Source organism: Rhinoderma darwinii, chromosome 5 (assembly GCF_050947455.1).
Source record: "Rhinoderma darwinii isolate aRhiDar2 chromosome 5, aRhiDar2.hap1, whole genome shotgun sequence".
NCBI classification, from domain to species: domain Eukaryota; kingdom Metazoa; phylum Chordata; class Amphibia; order Anura; family Rhinodermatidae; genus Rhinoderma; species Rhinoderma darwinii.
The window spans coordinates 123,781,580-123,801,843 of record NC_134691.1 but is presented as its reverse complement, the minus strand read 5'-3'; the positions used below and the strand labels follow the sequence as shown (position 1 = coordinate 123,801,843).

Below are 20,264 nucleotides of genomic sequence, written 5' to 3'. Positions count from 1 at the left end.
GGTGAGAGATCCAGAGCAATTGGTTTCCGGTTGTCTCCGTTTTGCAGCGGCTCCGTCGTTTTGACGGAACGGATACCGTAGTCGACTGCGCTATTGATTCCGTCAAAACGATGGAACCCTTGCATAACGGAGACAAACGGAAACCATTTGCACTGGATCGGTCACCATTGAAATCAATGGTGATGCAAGCGGAATCCTATGGTTTCCGTTTGTGTCAGTCAGCGCTCCATTCTGCGGGAAAGTTCAAACGGAATGTCGGAACGGAGCCCTGACGCAGATGTGAACGAAGCCTAAGATTGCTGTAGGTAATACTGAGTATAAGTATTCATATTTTTCATATTGCTAACTTCTATTTTTTTTGTTTTGCAGATTCCGCTGGACCTATTGGACTACGTTGTAGATTCGCTGGAATACTGCGATGATCTACGTTTTTTTTTTTTAAATAAAATGGTCAACGAGGGTTGTGTGGGGAAGTTTTTGAATAAAAATATTTTCTTATGTCTGTGTTTTTTATGCATTTTATGTGTGCTTTTTGCACATTTTTGGAGCATAATTAGGACTCCCTATGGGAACATTTGGCACATTTTACGTGCCAAAGAATTTACTCGACACTTCTTTATTTACGCAACGCGTTTTTTTAAAAAGGCTTGCGTAAAAAAGCGTGTTGTATGTACTAACGGTGCACGTTCCCATTTATGTAAATGAAAAACGTAATCAAGAGTCATGTGACAAAAATGTGCCAAATAACACGTCAAATACACACCATGGGAACCTGTCAACTGAAAAGTAATTCGCCACAGGGTCTCCCTCTTCACTTTCATCATTCCTAGGGCTTGTTCACATGTAGCGGAATTGCTGCATATTTTCTGTCCGGAATTGCGGAAGGAAAATATGTAGCAGAATACAGTAGCAGCAAAGCGGGTGAGATTCAACAAATCTCGTCCACACGCTGTGTAAAAATTTCGAGCAGAAATTTACCTGCAGTGTGTATTTTTCAGACCGCAGCATGTAAATTCACCATCTCCAAACATTGTGAAAAATGCAGCAAAATACGCACCATTTTCTGCAGTAAAAAACGCAGGAAATGGTGCATTTTTTCCACAGCTCAATGTCTGCTACTTTCAACGGAATTGCTGCAGAAATTTTCAGTGAAACAAGCTTTGGTGTAATGGAGAGAAGTGTATGATGCTGATTGGTCAGCGTCATACACTTCTTTGTAATACGCCCACTTGGTTAAAAGTTAAAAAATGGCCACTTGGGCATTAAGAAACGAATTTGCATAAATGTAATAAAGGTCATAACTTGCTGAAAAAAGATTGTTTCTCAAAATAAAAACACTGCTGTTAACTACATTCCAGCGCCGATAAAATGATGTAGGAGATAGGGCATTTTTTATCTGGTCACAGAGCCTCTTTAAATGCATGGGTCATTGGTATTTCTTTTTTGACAACCTCATATTATGGGCTCTGCTTCCCTCATGTTTGATTATTCTCAATTGTGTGCCATGAAGCTCTTAGGGTATGTTCACACGCTAGCTGGCTTTTACAGCTGAAATGACAGCCTGTTTTCAGAAGAAAACAGCTGCGTCGTTTCAGCCGTAAATGCTCCTCCTCGTAATATACGAGGCGTCTGAGACGCCCGTAAATCTTGAGCTGCTCTTCATTGAGTTCAATGAAGAACGGCTCAAATTACGTTGCAAAGAAGTGCCCTGCACTTCTTTGCCGAGGCAGTCAATTTACGCGTCGTAGTTTGACAGCTGTCAAACGACGAAGCGTAAATTACAGGTCGTCTGCACAATACGTCGGCAAACCCATTCAAATGAATGGGCAGATGTTTGCCGACGTATTGTAGCCCTATTTTCATAATACGCCTCGTTTACGTCTGAAAATAGGTCGTATGAACCCAGCCTTACTTTACTACTGGCTATTAGAAATGAGCGAATCTATTCTACACAAATTAAATGTGTTCCGAATTTCCCAAAAGTTTTGGTTTCGGCGAAATTCAACACCTTTGGGAATTATGGCACATGAATCGTGGAAAAATGGAGGACACTGGCAACTTTGTCTGATTCTTTGTACCTGCTTGCGTTTGTAACAATAAAATGTGTTTCTTTAACCAAAACTACACCCCAAAACACTGTGATTGAAATATTTACCACTAATGATTGAGTACAATTTTATAGCATGAACACTGTCTTGACTGATTGACAGATTTCTATTAGGCTAAGTTCACATCTCATTTTGTGCACACGTTTGTGGTATACGACGACTTATAAGATTTAAAGTTACAAAAACATATGCATTTGTAACATACGCTCAAGTTTTTTGTAATATATGTCGTATGCATTTTTATACGTTTGTATCCGTTCTTTTAAAACGTTACATTTTTTTGTTCTTGAGCTAAATCAAACTTTGTAATGTCAAGATTTCCCATATATTGGGTTACAAAAACGTATACATTTTACGTATGCAAACGTAGGGTATAAGATTGCATATGTCTTCCATAAGTTGCCATTGACTTCAATACAAATAAAAACTTGTATGTGTGGTATGTGTTTTGGAAAAGTACTGAAAAGCGTAGTAGACTACGCTTTCAGGACATGGAAAAAAAAAAGGATACAACATAAGCACACAAAACGTATGCACAAACGACACCATTAGGGCATCTGCCCTGACCATAGAAATCAATATAAACGCTGTGGTACACGTTTTGACACTGTTTTTCATGTCAAAATGTAAAAACAGTAAAAACAAGATGTGAACTTAGCCTTAGTAGGATCTGATGCTTTTTAGTACTCGAAGGCCTTGTTCACAGAGGGCAGATTTGATGCAGATTTTGCATGTATTTTTTAAGCCAAAACCGGAAACGGAACCTAAACAGAAGAAATATATAAAGGAACTCTTAAAAGTGTCCTACTCCTGGATCCCATTCAGATTTTGGCTTTAGTAATGCATGCAAAATCTGCCTACACGATGCAAATTACATACGGATTTGCCACGCATATTTTCGTGCGGAAAATCCGCAGAGTAATATAGTACTAGCATAGTAAGTGAGATTTCAAGAAATCTCTTCTACATGTTGTAGATTTTTTCTGCGCGTAAATTGACCTGCGTATTTTAAAATCTGCAGCATGTCAAATTATCTTGCGTTTCCTCTTACGAACTGTATCTGAAAAAATTACACCAAAATCTGCAGCATAAAAATTCAGGCACGGTTAGGTGCAGATTTTACCTGCGCAATTGCCTGCATTTACCTGCGGTTTTGATGCGGATTTTCTGCACCAAATTTTGCAATATGTGCATGTAGCTTAAGGGTGCAGTCACACGTGGCAGATTTTGTTGGAGAATTGTCTGCAACTAAAAAATAAGTTCCATTGCATTCCATCTGAATGGAACTTGCAGAAATCCATGTATATGCTGCAGAAATTTTTGCAACAATATCTACCGCATGTGACTGCATCCATAGATTGTCCCAAAAAAATAATAACGAGACAGAGAAAAAAACAGTTGTTAATAATTCATTACCTAAAAAATAAAACGACCCTCTAGCCAAAACCTAAAAAAATAACTATAAACTGGAAAATTATAGTTAACATACCTGGGTCCTTCTTCGACTTGTTCTTGGCTCCCTTCCTGCCTTCCAGTCCCCGTTATCTATTATCCAAGATGGCTGCCGCTGTCTCAGACTTTTATAAGGAGACAGTGCTGATGTCATCAGTGCAAGTCCATCTGAGGGTAGCGGAGGGGTAGGAGCATGTCTCAGACTTGCAGGCAACGTTCTCCAAATGCAAGTATGGGACAGCAACGGCCATCTTGGCTACCAAACAGCGGGGACCGGAACGTGGGAACAGAGCCAGAAACAAGCAGGAATAAAAACGATCATTTTGCAGTTTATAGTAAATTTTTGTTTTTTGACTCGATGGTCGCTTTAATTAACATGAGCAACATTTTAAACGAAATGCTCTCCTCAACATTGAAATTGCAACACCAAGAAGGGCAAGCCGTAAGATTAAATCAAGGAATTAGCAGGTGTCGCTAAGATCTGCAAATTATGAAATTTTCAAGCACCGAGCACCAATCTGTGGCATGTGGGAGGAGCATAAAAGCCAGATGGAAAGCAGAGCTTTTCAGCCACATGAAACCTCACGGATCAAGTGGTGTGGGATGATTGTGCGATGCCTCCTGTTCGTCGACGTGCCAGTTATCGCCACTTGTCGCAAACTGAGAGGAACAGAATCCCTGAACTGCGAGACCTTGGTTTATCACACCGGCAGACCGCTATGTGCCTAGTCCGAAATTTCAGCACTGTTCAATGTTGCGTGTCTCGGCATTCGGGAGAACAACAACAAACGGGAATGACATGATCATCTGATTAGAAAAATGGTGTGATCCATTTTGTACAGCAAGTATAATTGGACATCACATCCCAATCCTAGGGCGGCATCCAATGTCGACACAAACGACATTGGGCTATGAGCCAGATGTCCAGCTGCAGGTGTTCCATTGCCCACACGCCACCACTCTCACAGGCTATCATTGTGCACAGCAAGACGACAGTGGAGGCTGAAATAGGGATCTATCCCATTCAGCGATGGGTCCCGCTTTTGTCTCGGACGCCATGATAGACGGAGATTGGTCCGGAGACCACGTAGGCAACGCCATGAAGAGGCCTTCAGATGGGGAACATCACATCGGTCCTACTGCCGGGATTATGGTGTGGGGTGACATAATGTACGGTAGCCGGACCACTCTACTCTTCATTTCAGGTACTCTTCAGGTACTCTTCATTTGGTCGTGGAACCAGTGGTATGGCCACTTCTCCAAAGTGTCCCAGAAGCCGTTTTTTTAACAGGACAATGCAATGCCACATGTTGCTCGTGCTACTGTGAGCAGCCTGCATGGCCTAAACGTGCTACCATGGCCTGCAGAGTCTCCGGACTTGTCTTCCATCAAGCACATCTGGGACGTAATTGGTTGGAAATTGAAAAGGGAGCTGCCAGCAGCCAATTTTGATGATTTACGTGCCCAAGTGCATTCAGCATGGCATAACATTCCTCAGACAATTATTAATAACCTCATTGATAGCATGCCAAGGCGTGTAAGTGTTTGTATTTCTACACGTGGCGCTCATATGTGATACTGAATAAATCAAGATGTTTGGAATATTTTGTTTCCATTTTTTATCATTTGCATATCATTAACATGTCTATCGTTCCTGTGATTTCCACAATTCCAAAACTTTTCCTCCTTGGTGTTGCAATTCCAATGTTGGGGAGTGTAAGAATAAACTGTGTTTGACCAATATAGTAGAACAACACTTATTTCCTACTTGTAAGATGAGAGTATATTACAATGACTGAAGATCATTTTACATTTTTGTATTATTAATAGTTAGTGAAAAATCAATCTAAACTCATACATCATTAAATGCATTATTGTATTTTTTCTGTGTGGACAACAACAGAGAATAAATTAAATTTTTGCAGTGTGATTTCTCCATGTAATTTCAGTTTTGAGTAATACCTCATAATACGAATTAAACACAACAGCACAGCAGTGACTTACCATCATTTTACATAATTAAAAACATCTATCTTGCTATTCCTTTAATTATACATTTGTCTCTGTTGGAGTATAGCAATGGACTGTCTATACTAGAATATGTTTCTATAGTGCTGTCTAGAATGATATTAAGGAGAATTCATTATAAGGACATATTATCAAGCAGATAATGTGCTTTACCACTAAAGTAATGCCCAATTCAGCAATATTTTAATGGCCAGAGAAATTTATCATTCAGTTATGATTTAATGAACTCAATTTTTACTCCACCACTCTAGATTTTCTTTTTTTATATATTGCTGCATCAGTAGAGAAACAAGACCAAATCTTTTAAAATGTATAACTGTTACAACCCATGCAACATAGTTAACACATTATTTTAAATGCATGTTGAACATCGTAAAATAATAGTTTTTTTAAAAACTTTTTGCCCCTCACATAAAAATATATTAGTTAAATGCCACATTATGAATACCCCAAAATAGTGCAATAAATAATACAACTTTCTGTTCTGCAAACATCAAGACCACATTCAGCTATGCAAAGAAAAAAAATTATACCTATCAAAATGCAGTGAGGTATTCTTGCGTCATTAAATGATTAAATACCATACATAACCTAGAATATTAGTGTATTACCTAATAAACTCCAGCCAGGTGACAAGCATAGGCGGAACACCTCAACATATTATATTCATGATTGGGAAGTTGCACATAAAATAGTGCACACAAAAATTATTGCACTAGTGTATGAGCTATTGTACAAAACCACTACAAAAACTTGTACGTAATACGGTTGCAAAAAAGATCCCTTAGGCTGGGTTCACACGACCATGTTATGTCCGTAATGTACGGAACGTATTTCGGCCGGAAGACCCGGACCGAACACACTGCAGGGGGCCGGGCTCCTAGCATCATAGTGATGTACGACGCTAGGAGTCCCTGCCTCTGCGTGGAACTACTGTCCCGTACTGTAATCATGATTACACTACGGGCCAGTTGTCCTGCAGCGAGGCAGGGACTCCTAGCATCGTACATCACTATGATGCTAGGAGCCCAGCTCCCTGCACTGTGTTCGGTCCGGGTCTTCTGGCCGAAATACGTTCCGTACATTACGGACGTAACATGGTCGTGTGAACCCAGCCTCATTATGCTCGTGTCTGCCAAAATGAACTGAACTTTTCAATGCTGCAGTATCTAGTCACAGTAAAGTCTGTGGTAGAGTGGCATTTGGCACATATGCCGCTCTTGCTTGTGTGGCAGGATAATAATCTTAGCCCACATAGAGGGCATGTGTCAGCAACCGTCGAATCCAGGCAAGTGCCGGGGCCCACTGCATTTGGGGGGGGCCCACTCGGCCGCCAAATGGTTTACGCTACCGCTTTACATCACTGCGGGGGTGGCCGCGTACTGGCCCACTAGAGGAACGGTGTGTTAAAGCGCCGAACAGCATCAGTAAGCTTTGCTTACTAATGCAGAGCAGACTCATGCAAGGGACATCAGCATCCCGACGCAGGTGATGTAATCAAGCCAGCGTGACGTTAATATGTCACTGCGCTGGGTCACAGAAAGAAGACACAGACAGGAGTGACAGGACCCATCTGCTAGTCGAAGAAACGGGTAAGGTTAGTTTCTTTTTATTTTTACTGGGCAAATAGGGCCTAACTTCTATATGGGAGTACAAACTGGGGGCCTAACTTCTATATGAGGGCATAAACAAGGCCTAACTTATATATGGGAGCACAAACTGGGGACCTAACTCTTTTATGGGGGCATAAACAGGGCCTAACTTCTATATGAGGGCAAAACTGGGGCCTAACTTCTATATGGGGGCATAAACAAGGCCTTACTTCTATATAGGGGCACAAACTGGGGGCTTAACTTCTATATGGGGGCATAAATGGTCCCTAACTTCTATATGGGGCACAAACTGGGGGCCTAACTTCTATTTGGGGGCATAAAGGGGGGTCTAACTTTTGTATGGGGGCATAAAGTGGGCCTAACTTCTATATGGCGGCATAAATGGGGCCTAACTTCTCTATGGGGGTACAAAGGGGGCCTTACTAATATATGGTGGCACCAAGGCAGCCTAATTAATACATAGGGGCACAAATGGGGCCTAACTTTTTTTATATTCGGTGTCTAGTTTCTGCCATTTTACTGCTGTCGCGTGAGTTACACCGCAAAGAGGCCCACTGAGGCCCACATAAATCTGGAGCCGGCCCTGCCCACACAACCCGAGTTTTGATGCAGTTTTTGGTGAAGTTTTTGACTTTGTTTTTTTTAGCCAGAGCCAAAAGTGGATCCAAAAGGAAGGAAAGGTATAAAGAATAGACTGATGCAACTCCTTTCTTTTGTGTCCAGGCTCAAAAAAACAGAGTTAAGAACTGCACCAAAACTACGTGGGTGATCCTGGCCTTAGAAAAGTGAAATCTGCCCTTTACCATGCTAAAAGTAGAGAGGAATATTAACCCTACAATTAACAGCAACACATCTGCTGATGCAGAAACACATCATACTACATTATACTACATACATCAGACGATGCAGTGTGCGGCTTTATTCCTTCATCTCCACTCAATGAATTGTGTGTAAAATTACCACTAGCAGCTGACTGAGCATTTCTACAGGCTGGGAAATTTTCCATACCTTAATTTAAAGGTGAAATTCTCAAGCATGGTTTTCACCGTATAATGACATGTTAGGTACAGTAACTTTGTGCTTCAAGTGCTCAAAATTTTCAAGATCTTTGCTTGCTGTTAGTAATTGAAAGCTTTCTTCTTTATATTCATAGTTATAAAATCTGTTCTGAAAACAGATACATGGTCTGACACAGATTTCTTAGAGCTTTTCCTTTTCTAAAAAGCCATGCAACAATTTTTGCAGGATGTGTTCAGGATAAGTACTCAGCTACTGAATGTAAACTAGAGTGTTCTCATTCACTGACTGCTACCAGAGACCTTGACAAATCTGAAAAATTAATACGCTAAGGCCAGAATCACACACACAGTTTTGATACTGTTTTTGTGTCAGTTATTTTGCTCAGGTTTTTTTTATAGTGAGACACACTATAAGAAAAGAGATGCATCAGTTTTTCATAGCTTTCCTTCCTTTTGGACCACTTTTGGCTTTGGCTCAGAGCCAAAACCTGGGCAAAAATCTGCATTAAAATTGTGTGTGTGATTTTGGTCTAATTTGCATAGCCTTTCATTATACAATTAATAAATGTTTATTTACTTAAAACAAGAAATCCTATTTAAGTGCGTGGCTTGCTATTAAGTGAGGAATTATTGCTGGTAACCTGCAGCAAACAGTGGTTTTCATTACTGAGAGGAGTGTTCACATTTGTGTTGGAGGCTCCTTAAGGAGCATCCGTCGAAGATTCCAGAAAAAATGCCAGAAAAAAAAAATGCAACATGCTGGTCCATCACGTAACGGATCTGGTACCGCCGTTATTTTTGTTTTATGTTCCTATGACGTAACAGAAAAACAAAAATACAAACGCAAATGTGAACATAGCCTTAGTGAATATAATTCTGAACACCCCAATAAATTTGCCAAGTTATTAGATGTTGGGGATGCTAGTTCAGGAGAAGTACTGCAGCTCCAGAGTAGTTCCTCTGACAGCCAGGGTATTGATTGCTCCATTAAGACTAGGGCTGCACCTATGGAGTAAGAGCTGCAGTTCACAGGACTGCACTGACTTGCACTCCCTCTTTGAGCTCATCGACGTCTCGTGACGTGATCACATGGAGGCCAATGGGATACTATTGCAAATGGGGGCGTGACAAAGGCCCCAGGTATGTGCAGCTGAGTACAGCATGTAATGGGGAGGGCTGCACAAACCCTGGGGCATTTTAGATTTTTTTCTACCCTCCTCCGTTATTTATATATCGGTGCCGTTATATTTGTCTCTCTCTCCTCGCTCTTGCTTTAAAACTGTCCATATCTGATTGGACAGTGTCACAGCCATAGTAACACGCCCCCTTGCCAGTACACGCCCCGTTGACTGTTCAGGGATTATTTAAATATCGGGTGCCAAATATAACGGCACCGATATCTAAATAACGGAGGGAGGTAGAAAAATTGCCCCAGGGTTTGTACAGCCCTCCCCATTACAAGCTGCACTTAGCTGCACATGTATGGGGAGGTGAAAGGTTCTCTTTAATGACTAAAAAAAAAATTGTACCGCCGCAATCCTCATTTCCACAAGAATAAATATTCATTATTATTTATATTTTACGGTGTAAAGCGTATATAAAATCCACAAAAAACGATTTGCAGATTTGCAGAAATTTGGAATTTAGCGACACAAAAAGTTATTTTCCCACCAAAAATGTTTTTATTGTTCAAAAGTACTAAAACATATACATATTTGGTATTGCAGTTTTCGTCCTGACCTGTAGAATAAAGCTAACTTGTTATTTTTACCACATAGTAAACATTAAAAAACACAAAATGAAAAAAACAATGGCTGTACTGGTAATTATTTTTTTTAACACCCCCCCCCAAAAAAAAATTATAATAATAATATTATTATACTCGTCCTGGTGTTGATTGAATAAACTCTGACAGTTTTGGAGGGGAAAAAAACTTTGAACTTTGGTGAAAAATAAACTTTCTACACATTAATTTGGTAACAATATGATATTTTCATTTTTGACTATAGTTATGTCTTACAAACAAAACTTTGATGGTTAAAGTAATACAACATCAGACGGTTGACTTATTTGCACCTATTTACTAAAATACCTGTCACATTCTTCAAACCGTTCATGCGACACTTGTTCGACCCGGAAGACCGCCGCACTGATCCTTGCAGCACGGATGCCGCCCAATTTATAGATCCAGGTGACTCGGTCAGCAGCCCAATCATTGAGCTTGGTGCTCTATCTAAATGCTGGTTATTCCCTTGCTCTTCGCCATTTATTATATATTATTCTGGTTCCTTAGTTACGTAGCTATTTGATATTGTATCCTGCATTTTTGAGCCGTCTTTCCTTGATTACTCGTCTAATTAACCCTCCATTGCCTATTTTGCGTTTGACGTTGGACTGCCTGACCATCTGTTTACCTGACATTCTGTGACTTGTTGTACTTCTCTTTATTGACAAGGCCATGTCCAGATTCTGTTTTTTGCATATCCTCTAACTTTGATGTCCTCTATTCTGATTACCAGGTATTTTTCCATTGGCTTATTTGGTTTACTCTTGCCTCTTTTCTCCACCTGTCAGCGGCTACTCTGCCGATGCAATCTGCGGATTTGTTGCAGCAAAGACCAGATCCCTGTACAGGGGCTAAAGGGTGAAAACCAGCGGTCCCTTAGCCTCTGCTAAACAGAGTAGCCAGTGCCAAGACTGACTGTGGAAGTACTATTGCTAGACAGGCATCTTGTTTATCTGCTATGTTACAATACCTCTTGTGTCTGACATGACCCTAAAAGGGATATTATTTCCCTTCACCCCACACCCAGTATATATATATATATTGTTTAATCTTTTGATCAATGGGCCTTTTACACATGATCATTTGATCGAACAAACATTCCCAACCATTTTCCAATGTAAACATCTGCAGCAAGCAAATCAACAACAATAATTCGCTTATTTGTCGTCCATCTCATATTTTAAGCGGTCTTAAAAACTCATAGTTTATTTAGAGTACATCCTCTCATTTGTAATTTAAAGAGCATGAAAGGAGGAAAGACAAGTGAATTATCGCAGTTACTGTATGAAAAAAACACCCGATTATAGTAAAATAGAAGTGCAAGTCTTCGGAAAGTTAACGACTTTCAGCGCTCATCGTTTGTTTTAGCAATCTATCTTTCCATGTAAAAGGAGCTTTAGTTGTCTGTTTAAATTGTTAGTTAACTCTTTACAAATTTTTTATACCTTGTTATTTCACTTTAGTATTGTGTGTTCATGAATTTGTCAAGTTTAACCATTTGCTCAGCAGACTAAACTTACAAAAACACCTTAAGGTAGAGGCAAATTAGACAATAATGACGTCTTTAATGGATCTTGGCCATAGATTTTATTTTATAGGAACAATTTTATTAACGAAGTTCCCAGAAGATACCATGATATCTTTATTTTTTTTTCAAGATTTTCATGTGGTACTAAATATCTCTTCTATTAACGCCAAAGGAGTTAATGGTCCTTTTAAAAGATAACTCCCCTGGAAAGAAGATAAAGCCCCTAATGATGATATCTTATGATGTCTTCAAGACACTCATCTAACTACAGAAGATTAATTTAGTCTCAAACATGAGATTTCCTATACTATACCATGCCTCTAACACTAACAAAGAAAGGCATTAAAAGCCTTGCATGTGATCTTTGATTCTGGAGTTAGGTATCTTATTGCAGTATGTACCATTAACAATAGCACATATCCCCATGCATCATTGTAGTCCACTATTAAGAAACCAAACAAATTCTTTACTTCTTGTAAAACTGAAGAAAGACAAAAGGCATATGGATGTTGGTGACATTGATTACATTTTTTCCCTCTAATTAGTCTCCACTTCCAAACTCTATAACCATTATACATAATCAATAAAATCTGAGTTTCATTTTAGACAATAATATTACATCTTTTAACCAATTTGCCTGAACATGCGATTATTAGCCTATCTGTCTATAAGCAATACTAAGCTCCCAAACTAGCTCCCAATATTCCTCCTTGAAAAGAAAAAAAAATTCTCCTACAATGCCCCTCTCTCACCTAACTATATGCCACCATTAACTTATTAACTTATTGACATAACTAGAGATCCCCACATTGACTCTATGATGTTCCTTCTGAGCAGGTACAGATGTGTCCACTTTTACTTTTGCTTAAATTTGTTTAAAGGGGTTTTCCAACCAATAAAAATTGATGGCCAATCCTCAGGATAGGCCATTAATAGCTGATGAGTCGGGTCTGAGTCCCGGGACCCCCACCGATCAGCTTTTTTAAAGGGGCCGCAGCGCTCATATGAGCGCTGCTTCCCCTTCATTTTTTCTTGCTCACTGTGAATCTTCGACATACATTTAGCGGCGATTCACAGGTATTGCAGGCTTTTCTCCCATTCACACCAATTTTTATTGACTGGAAAACCCCTTTAAGGATTCCAATTTCTCATGAAATAAACCCTTGAAAGGCAGCAATTCACATCACAACCACTGGGTAGCCATACATAGACACCTATAACATAGACATCTCGTGACAGAGTATTGCGAAATTATGTGTGTTTTTTTTCAAAATGGATTATCTCACGCCAGACATCGCAGGATATTTTAAAAAATATGTGAGGAAAGGTAAGGAAGGACATGTCCGTATATGTATGTTACAGGTGGCAATAGGGTAAAAACACTATTAAAATGTATCAGAATATTCTAGGGCATTTCAGTTGTAGGCCAGCTCAAGGATACTTTTCATATAGTTACATAGTTGATAAGGTTGAAAAAAGACACAAGTCCATTAGGTCAAGCCCATATTCATACAGAATTGATCCAGAGGAAGGTAAAAACCCCTATGAGGCACTTGCCAATGCCTCATATCAGGAAGAAAAATTTCTTCCAGCTCCAAATTTGGAAATTAGACTAAATTCCTGAATCAACAACAATTCTCCAGAAATCTAGTAACTATAACTTGTGATAATATATCTTTCAAGAAAGGCATCCAGGCCCCGTTTGGACGTGTTATACAAATCAACCAGCACAGCATCCTGTGGCAGAGAGTTCCATTCTGAAGCTTATATAACCTCTCCAATCATGTCCAAGGGACCGAGGTGCAGGACTCATTAAATGTATAAGATGCCCCTCTTGTCATGAGCTACTGTGTCAATTGGACATTTTGTGAACATAAAAGTTACATTATTTTTCATTATATAATGAAGTTCATTTACATAAGAAAGGAAAACTTTAAGTACGTTGTTTGTCTAGCATTAGTGCAAACTGGTTAATTAGTCTATTTTTTCTACTATAACAGTTGGAACAAAGTTACCATTACAGACTGAATTAGTGGTCCAAACAGACTTTTCTCATAAACTGACATTTTCTACTTACTTTTCAGAGCCTGTTCCTATGTAAGTACATCGTAACCTAAATGCAAGTTATTGATATGTAACCAAAACATAAAAAAATCTCCTAACCTAAAACATTTCTTCATACTTGTACATTTTATTGTGGTTAACATCTGTCTATAAGAACTTTGCTGCAAATGATGTATAAGGCAGCAATTAAAGATAATGTATACAATAAACATTACAGATTCCAATTCAGCATTGAAATTTTACACTATTTAGCCGGATACTTTGGTCCATATCTCAGCTAATTGACAACAGATGTTTACTATGTTAATGCTCTGCTGTTCATTTGCATTCACACAGTTATAAATGTTTGCGTAAGTAAAAAAAAAGTTGAAAAGTTATACAAACTTTTGGAGGCATTTTGGTTTTTTTTTTGCATTACAGATGTGCACCCTTATCTTTGCTTGAATTTGGTTATGGACTCCAATTTCTCATGAAATAAATTCCATACAACATCACGACATGTTAGCAAAACACTTGAAAGGCTGCTATTTCCATCTCAACTACTAGGTCACCACCCATAAACACATAGTATCGCAAAATAATGTTTTTTCAAAGTTGGTCATCTTGTACCACACATGTCAGGATATGCTTGGAAAAGGGTATAAAAAAAGAGGGAGAAAGGGCTCTCCTCTGGGGTGAAGTTGTATTTACTCTGAAATATCTTTTTATGGTGAAGTTGTGATCGACTCACCTGGTTTGGTTGTGCAGGATCACCAGCACAACTTGACTTAATTGCTCGTCTGGTTAACTTTCCGGTACACTGTGCAAGCCTCGGGAGCGGACCCAAGGTGGAAGCCTCCAAGCCTGAAGTTTCCTCGACGTGGTCTTTTAATTTGCTTTTCGGGATATAGAAAAAACTCCTTGTTTCGGGCGCTTCTGTGTAGCAGGATTTTCGTTCACTCCAGACCCATTTTTTGTGATAAAAATGTTTTTATTTGTACATATCGTGAATAAAAACTTAGAAACATAAAATAATAAAATGAATGTGGACTGCAACGCGTATCAATGCCGGACCGGCGTCTTCGTCAGGCAGATAAAAAAGAGATATTCTACAGATGTATGTATATATAGATATGTTGGTTGTTTGTGGTAATGCTGATTGCACTCATTAAGATGGAACTTCAAAGAAAAAAACGCCAAAACACGACAGCGGGTCAGGGTTCAAAGGTATAAGGTGGAGACATGCGTTATATAAACAACTTAAAAAGGTAATGTAAAAAAGCACACAGATAATCATATCGATATATAGTTTTCTCAAAAGAGTACTTCCTATGTCCATATTCAACTGTTTTTTGTATCTCTCTAGCAGGGGTATTTTGAGTCTTACTCTATTGGTAATATTTTTTTTATTTTTTTTTGGGGGGGTGTGTATTGTTGTTAGTACAAAAGGTTATACTGAGTCTATTTTTTCATTGAGTCCGTTTGGGCCCAGTGATTCAAATTTAAAGATCCAAAACGATTCTCTTTTGTTCAATCTTTGTATTCTGTTGTGTGTATTTGCATCTATTTGTTCTATGGGCGAAATGTTGATCTTTTTAAAATTTGATTGATGATGCTGTAGCTGATGTCTTGATAAACTGTGTTTAAGAAAACCCTTTTTAGCATTAAAACGATGTCCATTCAGCCTGCTGCGGAGTGTCTGTGTCGTTCTCCCTATATACTGCAGCCCGCATTCGCATTCAATCATATAGATCACATTATCCGAATCACAATTCAAGTGTGAGTGGATTGGAAATTTTTCTTTAGTTATATTTGACATCATTTCCTTCCTCCCAGCACTGATGCTCTGACAGCATAAACAGGTTTTTTTGGCACATTTGAAAATCCCTATAGGTTTTTCGAGAATGTCAGTATTAGAATTACGGGTTTTGGCTCTAAGTCTACTCGGTACTATGATATTTTTTATTGTTCTTCCTCTACGGAAGGTGATCCCTGTTTTTTTCGGGATAATTTTATTTAAGATTGGGTCACTTTGTAGTATACCCCAGTGTTTGCTTAAAGAGTTTCTGATCACTTTGTGATCATAATTATATCTGGTTACGAAATTACTGGAGTATTTTTTATGTACAATGTCTGTGTTGTACAATGTCTGTGATGTAGTGGATAAAAGTTTGATTTTCCTTTTACTTGTAGGTGAATGTATTAACCCTCGGTGTCAGAGTGAGTTTCTGGTTATTTTGGTTTGCTGTTCTCGATAGCAAAATCTCGTTGTAGTCTGAGTTTTCTGATGTAGTTATTAAGATCTAGAAATAATTGGAAATCGTCTGCTTTTTGGGTAGGGCAAAAAGATAGTCCTTTTAGTAAGAGATTTCTTTCATCTTTTTTAAGTTTGTATCTTGATAGGTTAAAAATATGTGGATAAAAACAGCTTTTTAAATTTCAAGAGTGCTCATTATAAAAAATGGACCAGTAACATTCCACACAGTCAGTACAGGAGGATCAGGAAAAACTGCTCATCAACAGAAGTGTACATAGATCAATCGAAGATTCTGAAAGAAAGATTTGAAGAAAAAGGCTACCCCCAGAAATTAATTAAACATGCCTACTAAAGAAACCTGGCTATTACACAAAACACTTGCCTTGAAGAAAAAGAAAAAACGAAATAAAGAAAAAACTATATTATACTCCAACACAGACATTGTACATAAAAAAATACTCCAGTAATTTCGTAACCACATATAATTATGATCACAAAGTGACCAGAAACTCTTTAAGCAAACACTGGGGTATACTACAAAGTGACCCAATCTTAAATAACATTTTCCCCAAAAAAACGGGGATCACCTTCGGTAGAGTAAGAACAATAAAAAATATCATAGCACCGAGTAGACTGAGAGCCAAAACCCATAATTCTAATACTAACTTTCTCGAAAAACCTATAGGGATTTTCAAATGTGCCCAAAAAAAAACTGTTTATGCTGTCAAAGCATCAGTGCTGGGAGGAAGGAAATGATGTCAAATATAACTAAAGAAAAATTTCCAATCCACTCACACTTGAATTGTGATTCGGATTATGTGATCTATATGATCGAATGCAAATGCGGGCTGCAGTATATAGGGAGAACGACACAGACACTCCACAGCAGGCTGAATGGACATCGTTTTATTGCTAAAAAGGGTTTTCTTAAACACAGTTTATCAAGACATCTGCTACAGCATCATGAATCAAATTTTAAAAATATCAAAATTTCGCCCATAGAACAAATAGATGCAAATACACACAACAGAATACAAAGATTGAACAAAAGAGAATAGTTTTGGATCTTTAAATTTGAATCACTGAGCCCAAACGGACTCAATGAAAAAATAGACTCAGTATAACCTTTTGAACTAACAACAATACACACCCCCCAAAAAAAATAAAATAAAATAAAAAATATTACCAATAGATTAAGACTCTGGTGAACATAAATAAATATAAGAAAAAACAGAACACTTATGAGATCATAACATCACCATTGTCTGTGCTCCTGTTCGGGTTGCGCTCCGCGATGCAGAGAAAAACCATGATACTCCAAAAGGAAGCTGACAAGAAAAAATAAATAGTAATAGGACTTTTTTCATAATAAGACATTGGAACGAAATTATAATATCCCCATCAGAGAGAAACGAAAAACCAGTAAAATATAGATACAAGTAAAGTGGTGTCCCACGAGGCAGAGAAGAAACATGACACTCCAAAAGGATGTTTAAAGTAAAAACACTATTTAGACTGTTCAAAATAAGACACCAAAACAAAATCATAATACCCTGGCTAGAGAGAAACGAAAAACTTTATAAAATATAGATAAAAGTCAAACAGTGTCCCTCAGTACAGAGAAGTAATATGATACTCCAAAAGGAAGGTGTTAATGAAAACACTGACGGGACCTCTCACAAAACGAAATCAAAATACCCCTGCTAGAGAGATACAAAAAACTGTTGAATATGGACATAGAAAGTACTCTTTTGAGAAAACCATATATCGATATGATTATCTGTGTGCTTTTTTACATTACCTTTTTAAGGTGTTTATATAACGCATGTCTCCACCTTATACCTTTGAACCCTGACCCGCTGTCGTGTTTTGGCGGTTTTTTCTTTGAAGTTCCATCTTAATGAGTGCAATCAGCATTACCACAAACAACCAACATATCTATATATACATACATCTGTAGAATATCTCTTTTTTATCTGCCTGACGAAGACGCCGGTCCAGCGTTGAAACACGTTGCAGTCCACATTCATTTTATTCTTTTATGTTTCTTCGTTTTTATTCACGATATGTACAAATAAAAACATTTTTATCACAAAAAATGGGTCTGGAGTGAACGAAAATCCTGCTACACAGAAGCGCCCGAAACAAGGAGTTTTTTTTCTATATCCCGAAAAACATGTCAGGATATAGTATGTTGAGATAAGAGGAAAGCTAAGGAAGAACACATCTGTATGTACAATAGTTATATCATTACCTTGTTATTATATTATTTATTATTAGTTACCCAATGCGAGGAATTAAAAGTCCCTGTTATCAGCAACAATGGACCACAGTTTATAATTGTTTAAAGAAGTGGTCTCCAACTTGTGGCTGTCCAGCTATTGCATAAATAAAGATCACAGTGCATAGATTTGTTGCAGATTTTCCCCAATGGAATTCAATGGGGAAGAAAAAACCTCAAAGCAAATCCTATTATTACAGATTTTTTTGTGATTTACCTGTGGATTGGCAGAAGTTCAAATAGTTTAAAATAAATAAAAACAATTAAAAAAAACTATACTTACCTCTCATGGTGCTCCAGTGGCATCACTTCCCTGGTCCTCGGCTGGTCTTCCTTACCAAAATATGCATGATTTGGTTTGGCCCTCTATTTTTTTTTTTTTTAGCATATTTGCTGTAGAAATTGAACACAGCAAATCCACCATGTGTGGATGTAGCCTTATGTGTAGCAAGGTCGATGCAAATTTAATGATAGCAACTCCAAATGAAAAATCTGAATTTCCTACTGTTATTCCGTGCTTCTATGGGAGTTAGGTTCTGTTCAAACTTCCTTGTTGCCTTACATCGGAAGTATACGTCGGCAGGATTTCCCAACGTAAACCTCTGATGGAAGGTTGCGATATATACTACTCTATAGACATATAGTGTCATACTTTGCCCATAGGACCCCATAGTAAAAACCGTACACTATACATTTTTTACTGTATGACTCTGCATGGAATAGCACAGTCTACTACACTATTCCCTACAGCAAAAAAGGTATGCCGATGAATACCAGCCTGGCGTAAGCTAAAAGAACCCACTTCATGGGGCCCTATTGATACATTGTGCTTATGCGCAGGGAGCTTTTCTGGTGATTGACAAATGTAATGCCACCTAAGAATGTAAAAAATCTTGAATATGCAATATGACTAGAAAATAAAGTACACATAACACTCCACGGGAAAATATTAAAAAAGAACGGAGAGCGTAAAGGAAGGAAAAAGAATGGAACCAAATTTATGTTGTATGTTTACACATGTGCCGGCACAGTCCTAGTGAGGGTATGAAAGAGGAAGAAGTTAAACCCCTAGGCACTTTCACATGATCATATTAGTAAACATTCATAATACGGTTATATTGCAGATCATATTGCATCACTATATCATCAGAATTGCATCTGTCCTACAGATCTGTAATACTAAGGGGCAATATTTGAAATACAGATGCAATGCGGATGCAATACTGATGACATACTGATACAATACATTTGAAAATAGTTTAAAAAGACCAAAATACACATGGGTGCTGCTCATTAATAACAGATGGCAAATGGACACCAGATAAAGCTGTATTTTGTTTATATGTGAATGCTATACATTTCAGAGGCAGCCGACCTCCACAGTCAGGGACCAGGAAGATCTTTGGGCTCATATCATCTGTATTGCAATTTATAATATGGAACACGGAAATTACTAGCATTGTCTAGAGATGTGTTTCTCAACTCCAGTCCTCAAGTTCCCCGAACAGGTTATGTTTCCAAAGTTTCCTTAACATTGTACATTGCCAGTGCATCATGAATTAACAGAGGTGTATTATCTATGGGATATCCTCATATTATGACTTGTTGGGGGTGCTTGAGTATAGAAACGCTGGTCTAGAAAATACCCAAATACCCGCTATATTTATTTTACAGGAGAAAATGTCATGACAATGTGCAATTTAGTTACTAGTACTTATGGCTGTTAATACTCTCTTCTTGATGGTCTTTATACTGTATGTGAAAGTGCAAAAACACTGCTTATCATATAACGTATTCTAACTAGTCATATTATTGTGAAAATGTACTGGAATAACAGACATAAAAAATAAAAAATGATTCTCAAGAGAAGAGTGTTGTATCACCAAGGAAACAACAGCGAATGTTCCACCTTTCATTTCATTCTACACTATTGTCTAGATATTTGCTGTGGCATAACAAAACAAAGAAAAAATACAACATTTTCAACAGTTTGAGATATTGTGCGAAAGATAGGAAATATGTTGCTTTACTGCAGAAATGAATTCTAAGCTGTAATATAATTTGTAGTTCTCTAGGAGTAACCTGAAATATTTTTCACCATTGCTGATAATGGTGCAGTATTATCACTCCACTTTGAATATTCATGCTT

At 38.1% G+C, this 20,264-nt stretch overlaps 1 protein-coding gene across 1 annotated transcript in view; it reads right to left on the bottom strand.

Annotated features, from left to right (window-relative positions):
- Window positions 1-20,264, bottom strand: part of DOK6 (docking protein 6) — a 600,408-nt gene that overhangs the window by 315,776 nt on the left and 264,368 nt on the right. The gene's annotated exons all lie outside the window — the stretch shown is intronic.